The 7,334-nt window shown below is 38.5% G+C and overlaps 1 long non-coding RNA gene across 1 annotated transcript; it reads left to right on the plus strand.

Annotated features, from left to right (window-relative positions):
* Window positions 1-740: 740 nt before the first annotated feature.
* LOC307182568 lies at window positions 741-2,847 on the plus strand. Its single transcript, XR_013827203.1, has 3 exons — window positions 741-830; window positions 1,397-1,535; window positions 2,742-2,847. It is a non-coding gene; the product is annotated as an uncharacterized lncRNA (long non-coding RNA).
* Window positions 2,848-7,334: the final 4,487 nt, after the last annotated feature.

Below are 7,334 nucleotides of genomic sequence, written 5' to 3' on the forward strand. Positions count from 1 at the left end.
AGTTCTAAGAAAGAAATAGGAATCCAAACCAAATTATTTAAGATTACTGAAAAAATTGAGTTCACTGACATTTTAGGACTGGAAGGCCCCTTAGAGATCAGTATAACACCCTTATTTTACAAATGTAGAAACAGGTCCAAAGAGGTTAAGATATTAGTGTTAAGGTCATTAACTTATATAGAAACACAGCCTGTACTTTAAACCCATACATCCAACTTCCTACAGTGCATCTCTTGCATGCATCTCAAATTCAGTAAGTCCAAAACTTATTTCCCCCATTCCTTAAACCTTTTTTCTCTTCTCTGCCTTGTTAGATGGTGATACCACTGTACATCCAGTAGTCTGAGCCAGCAACCTGGTTATTATCTTAGTTTCTCATTTTCCCTTAAGTCATCTCACACTACTGATGTTGAGGCTTAGGCATTGAATCACTTGAACATCTTTATTTTTAACAAAAGATGGTAAATATGACTGGAAGGTGAAAGTACTTTAGACTGCAACAAAATGGTGTTAAACTGAGATCTTCAGGTTGAGATATCCCCAGATTTAGACAAAAGAAGTGGTTTGTGTGGGATTGAGGAATCGAATGGTGGTGACTTGAAAGAATACTTCAGCACCTAGAACCAACGAGGGAGTTAAGAGCAACTTGAACTATCGAGTGCAAACATAGAGAAATGATAAATTTTAAACTATATTCCCCTTTCCTTACACCCATTCCCTTTTTTTCAGTAATATAAGCTTGTTGTCTATTGTTTCTTGTGATGGTGGTTTTCTGAGAGTTTGGGCGAAAGAGAAGTTTGTTAGTGGACACCTTTGGAATCCATAATCAGGTGAGCCCATAGTCAAAAGGTTTTCTTTTTACACCCCATTTTTCCCTAAAGCAATGTCAGAAATAGCCATCGTGGTACAGATTTCTTCCTCTTTTGAATGTTACATCTCCAGGCAATGCCAACTATTTAAAGGATGTTTGGGAGGTGCCATTTCACGTAGAGTAGTAAGGGAAGGCCATGTAAATTTTAAGTAGGAAAAGAACTATCCAGGTTGAAGGAAGAGCAAATGCAAAGGGTCTGAAGAGGAAGGAGTTTGGCTTGTTGAACAGCAAAGAGGCTAGTGTGACTAGAGGTGGCAGAGTGAGGAAGCTCATGAAAGGAGGGAAAGTCACAGAGTACCAGGCACCAGATCTCAGGGCCTTGTAAGGCAGGGGGAGGAGTTCAGATTTTATTCTGAGGGTGATAAAAATCCACTGGAAGGTTTTGAACAGAGACATTTCATGATCTGGCTGCTCTGTGGCCTATTTTTTTTAATGATTAATAGATTTATTTATTGCTTTATGTCTACTATTCCTTTCTCTTGTCAAATGAGAGTTTTTATTTTAATTAGCCCATTCTTGCTTCAGCATTGTATATTGGATGTGTTGGAGGGAGGAGCAGATCAATTGACTACTAGATATATGGAGAAGAAACATGTCTCAAAGAAGAGAAATACATAGGTCATTTGGAGATCCAGGACATTAAGCTGGATACAACACTAAGAAGGTACTTTATGTTGTCTCACTTGGGAATGGATTGATTGTGTTCTTAGTGTGGATAGAAAGGATCAAAGGAATAACTGATGAACTGATTAAAGCAGAGATTGTTAGTGCTGATCCAGTATCCATTTGCTTCTCTACATCTCCAAGCTTCCCCTGGGGATCGGTTGAGGCCATAAGACTAATTCTAGCCAGATGATTTGAGGGGTAGTGAAGTGTTGGGGCAAGGCAATTAAGACCAGTGGGCTTTTTCGTTGGTCTCTTGCCCTGCTAAGGATTTCTTGGAAGTCATGTATACCTGGTGTAACATGATGGAGGAGGACCACCTGAACTTCTCTGGACTTTACCCAAGTAAGGAATAAACCTTTAAGTCCATGGTGCTTTGGGGTTGTTTGTTTTGTTTTATTTTGTTTCAGTGACATAATTTAGTATTTAACTAAATGATAAGCATAATTTAGCTAAGTGATAAGCATTTTCCTGAATCATTTTAGAGTGTTGATTCAACTTTAGCCAGTGAAAGCAATTACAAAGTGAATCACTTTCTGTGTACAGTTTGTATTAGTAGACCATTAATCTGTCCCCATCCTCACTAAATAAATCCTAAACTTTAAAAGAGTATCTATCTGAAGAAGCAGAACTTTGTTAGCTGTCTTAGGTTGTTTATGTGACTTTGTCTAACACTGAGTACAGGAAAGAGTCACACCAAGATATGAAGCTAAAGATTCTAAGTTTACTGCCGTATCCCCAGTGGCAGTCCCTGGGGATGAATGAAAGGTAATCAGACATTATATTATGAAGACTCATATGTCTTACCAGAAAGTTTAAACTTTATCCTGATGATTATAAAAATCCGTTAACGGGAGGAGGATGCCATGATCAGATTTACTTTTTTGAGTAATTATTAAATTATTCAACAAATATTTATTAAGGCAATTCCAGGATGAGCCAGACAGACAAGTTACCAGCTTTCATGGAGCCTATATTCTAGGTCGGAGAGAGTGTATTCAATGAACAAACAACTAAATCAGAGAGTTGAAAGTTATATACCTGGGTGGCCAATGACAGCCTAAGAAAGTGGCTTTTGAGATGAAATCCAAGTGTCAATAGGGAGCCAGCCATGTGAAAATTAGAGGAAAGCGCATCCCAGGAAGAGGGAACAGTCCTGTGGTAGACTTTGGTATTCATGTCTGACTTGTTTCTTCTTGGCACACAGGAGTACACACTTCCCCACTATCTTGCAGGTGGGTGGGCTTATGGACAAGTTCTGGAAAACAGACTGTGAGACGAAGTAATATAAATAATTTCCAGGCTGATAGAAGACCCTCTAGTACCCTCTTCCTCTACCGTAACAATCATGGGTAAGGCCACATATTGAGATGGTAGAACCTCAAGACTGAGGCAGCCTGAATTATTGAGTCTTCTCATGGACAACAGTTGTCTTAGAGAATGACCTAGCCCCTCGGGTTACTTTGTGTGATTTGGGGATTGTGTCTTACAGTTGCATAACCTATCCCCATCCTGTCTAATGCAGGCCCTGAGCTGGGAACAAGCTTTATGGGTTACAGGATGAGCTAGAAGAGCAGAACAGGAACAGAGTGAGCATGGGGAGAATGTCAGAAGCCAGATCACATAGGCTTTTTAAACCAAGGTAAGGAGTTTTTATTTTAAGTATGAGAGGAAATAATTGAAGGGTTTTAAGTGGGGGATGACATTTTATAATTTACAATTCTAAAAGATTACTCTGAGAACTGTACAGAGAACTGATTGGGGAGGAGGGAGGCAAAACAGAAAGGAGGAAGGCCAACTGAGAGACTGTTAGTCTTTGTGAGTTACTCTTGTTTGGATCAGGGTGGAGATAGCAAGGATGAAAAGAAGTGGACAAAATTTACATATGTTTTGGAGGAGACATCAAAAGGATTTCCTAATAGATTAAATGGGGTGGGTGGGAGAAGGGAATCAGTAGAAGAGAATAATTTGGGGGCTTAAATCTGGAGAAATGTTGATATAGACAAGCCTGGGAAAGGAGCAAGTCTTGGGGGTGGGGGTGGGGAGGCTGTATCACATTTGCAGTGACTATTTGCAGTGGAGAAGTTGACTAGGGACTTAAATATATGAATATAGATTTGAGGAGCAATCAAATTTAGAGATATAAAATTAGTATATAAATTATTTTGCCCTGACCTTTTATGGGGCTCATAGGATTAATTACATAATAAATAAGCTTCATCTAATGAATACATATTGTACCCCCAAATTGCAGAACATACTTTGTTTTCAAACACATTTAGAAAATTTATAAAAATTGACTATATATTGGGCCAGAAAACAAATTCGGTCAAAAACAGATCTCTGATCTCAATGAAGTTAGGAAACAGAAAGATAAGTAGAAATATATATATATAAGGAACATTAAAATCACACTTCTAAATAGCTTGTGGTTACTTAAAATAAAAATTTAAGATTCTTTAGAGCAGAACAAAAATAAAAATAAATATCAAAGCATGAAAGATGCAGCTAAAGCAATACTTGGAGAGAAATTTATGGCTTTAAATTCTAATATTAGAAAAGAAAGTGTTAAAACTAATGAGCTACTAAAAAGCCAATATGAAAAGTTAGAAAAATAGTGTAATAAAGATGAAGAAAGTTTATAAAGGAAGAGAACAAGAAGAGTTGACCTGAGATAAATAGACTGCCAGATATTTCTCCAGCAAAAATGAGTTTATTTGGGATCGGCCGAGAATTGTAATTCAGGGTCTGGAACCATGGTTGGCCACGTGCATGTCCTGCATGGCAAGGGAAGGAGAACAATGTTACAGAGAGGAAAAGGAAGTTGAAAGAGGTAGAGTCCATGCCTTTTCATTGGCTGAGTCCTTGCCTGGAAAGAAGAGGGTTCATTCTTCTTGTTGGGCTCTGCTCTCACCACAGGACATGAGAGTGCCCCCTTCTGGTCTCCTGACTCTCTTTAACTGAGGTTTCTGTTTATTAAAATTTTTACAGAAGATAAGGTTGGAATTTAATAAACTAGAAAACATGCAATATAGAGGATCAATAGAGCCAAAAGTTGGTTTTGAAAAAGCTAATAAAGTCGATAAACTTTTGGCAAAATTGGATCAAATAAACAAGGACAAATAAACAAGATCAGCATTCTATATCCAACAAAAATATATTTCAAAAGCAAAGCTGAAATAAAGAGAGTTATATGAAAGCTGAAAGAATTCATTACTAGCAGACCTACACTGTAATAAATGCAAAAAGTCTTTCAGCCAGAATGAAAATGATACCAGATGGAAATCTGGGTATAAACAAAGGAATGAAAAGCACCAGAAGTAGTAACTACATGATCAAATAAATGCTTTACTCATATTTAATTCTTTTTACAAGAATATTGACGGTGTAACTAATAATAAAAACAATGTAGTGTGTGGTATATAACAGATGTAGAAATAAAATGTATGACAATAGCACAAAAGCTAGGAGGAGAGAAATGGAATTGCAAAGTCCTTAGATTATACGTGAAATGTTATCACATGAAGACAGACATAAATATTTATACTACAAATTCTAAGGTAACCTCTGAAATAGCAGAACAGAATTATGCAAAGATTTCCCCTATCCTTCAAGGAGATAGCCTTACATTATTAGACTGGAAGCTATAGTTCTCCACACTGGGCCCCAGGACCTAATTTACAAAACAGAAACACTCATTAAGTTGTTTTCTTTCTTTTTTTTTTTTTTTTTTTTTGTGGTACACGAGCCTCTCACTGTTGTGGCCCCTCCTGTTGCGGAGCACAGGCTCCAGACGTGCAGGCTCAGCGGCCATGGCTCACGGGCACAGTTGCTCCGTGGCATGTGGGATCTTCCCAGACCGGGACATGAACCTGTGTCCCCTGCATCGGCAGGCGGACTCTCAACCACTGAGCCACCAGGGAAACCCCATTAAGTTGTTTTCTTAAATAAAGGTGCCAACCTCCTGATCATTGGCTGTCGGCATCACAAGCAAAGGGCTTTGAAATTACAGTTTCCTTAGGCTGGGTTTCTAGCTTCACTAATCTCAAAGGAAGGGGGGTCAATAGAAAATTTTATGTTTGCAATCCAGAGCCATCCTTTCAAGCACATGAGGAATCTTCACTAACAAAGTATAATTTCCACTGGGCAAAGACTGAATGCTATTTAAATGTTGTTTATACTTCAGCCCCACAGAGTACTCTTCATTTTGACTTGTATCTCTGCTTAGAAGTTCGCTCAGTATTTGCTAAATAAATGAATGATTGGCTATGTGGAAACTGTATAAATGAATCACAGAAAGGTCCCTGAGGGTCCCCCCACCAACCCACACGTTCCCACCTCACCACGGTTAGAAATCTGTCCTCTCAGAGCTTGTCATGTGATTGGGTTGCTTTTGCCTTGCTTCTTTTGAGCTGCATCATGACAATGCTACTTCTGCTTTTCTGTTACTTTTAACCTGGCCTCAATTCACAAAATTATCTGAACTCACTTCTAATACCTTGCTCATCGAATATTATTGTGCGTCCTGCACAGACCTTTCATGTGCCAAGAGATGTATCATTCCTGGCCCCCCAACATTGAATAAAAAATACATTCATTACTTCAATTATTTACCCAGGGTTAGGGTCTCTTCTCCGAAGAAATTCTAAACAGATTCTTGAAAGACTAAAGAAGTGGAGAAAATGTAGTTAAGCAACTTTCAGTCTCTTTACAAAAGGCTTCAATTTAGTGTCCCCTTTAGAGAAATTTATTTTCCTTCTCAGTCAGTAAGATGCAGATAATAATGTTTTCAAATACTAACCCATATGGTTAAATTTGTTAGTCTGTTTCTCTATTTGGTAAATTATTGTGGTTCATAAAAATCTATTATGCCAGCTTTCTTTAAGAAAATCTTTAAAATGCAGTAATGACACCTAGTATTTAAATGACATATGATTTCACAAATAAAGTTATTTTGTTTTGTGCATGAATGAATGGACAGAAAGGAGGGTGAAAAAATCTCCAATTTCAAGTGTTATATACCTTGTTCTCTACCTCTGACTTTGAGAGTAGTGCCTGGGGGTGGGGATTAGGGTTGGGAAAAGGGAAGGGAGGTGAGGACAAGAAGATTGAAATTTAGAGTCGAGGTAAAAGGTGAAATGGGGTCTGGGCTCTGGTCCTCCTCTGGCCTTTCTTCATTGTCTCCTCAAATCACCCCTTGATTGCTGTAGTCCCAAAGATTCCACCCTGAGATAACTTGACTTCCCACGCAGTGCCCATTTCTGGGGAAATCCCATTGGTTTGGGGGTCTTCAGCTGCCACCCTTGTGCAGGTGACACCCAACTCTGTAACTCTGGCTCAGACATTTTTCATGAGTATAAAACTTGTGTTTCCGACTGCCAGTGGACATACCCAACTAGATATCTCTCTGGTAGAGCAGGGGTTGGTAAATCATAGCCTGTGCAAGTCTGCCCTGATGCCTGTTCTCACACAGCCTGCAAGCTAAGAGTGTTCTTTACATTTTTACATGGTTGAAAAAAAAATCAAGAGAATAATATTTCACAACACGTGAAAATTATGTGAAATTCAGATTTCATTGTCCATAAATTAAGTGTTCTTGGAACATAGCCATGCTCATTTAATTGACTGTAGCTGCTTTCATGCTACAATGGCCAAGTTGAGTGGTTATGAGTAGTTGTGGCAGAGTCCATGTGGCTCACAAAGCCTAAAACATTTACTCTCTGGGCCTTTATAGAGAAGGTTTGTTGATCTGTACTCTGGTGTGATTCTCCAAGCTAAATCAAAAAAGATGATGCAGCTT

Source organism: Stenella coeruleoalba (assembly GCF_951394435.1).
Source record: "Stenella coeruleoalba genome assembly, chromosome: 2".
NCBI classification, from domain to species: Eukaryota; Metazoa; Chordata; class Mammalia; order Artiodactyla; family Delphinidae; genus Stenella; species Stenella coeruleoalba.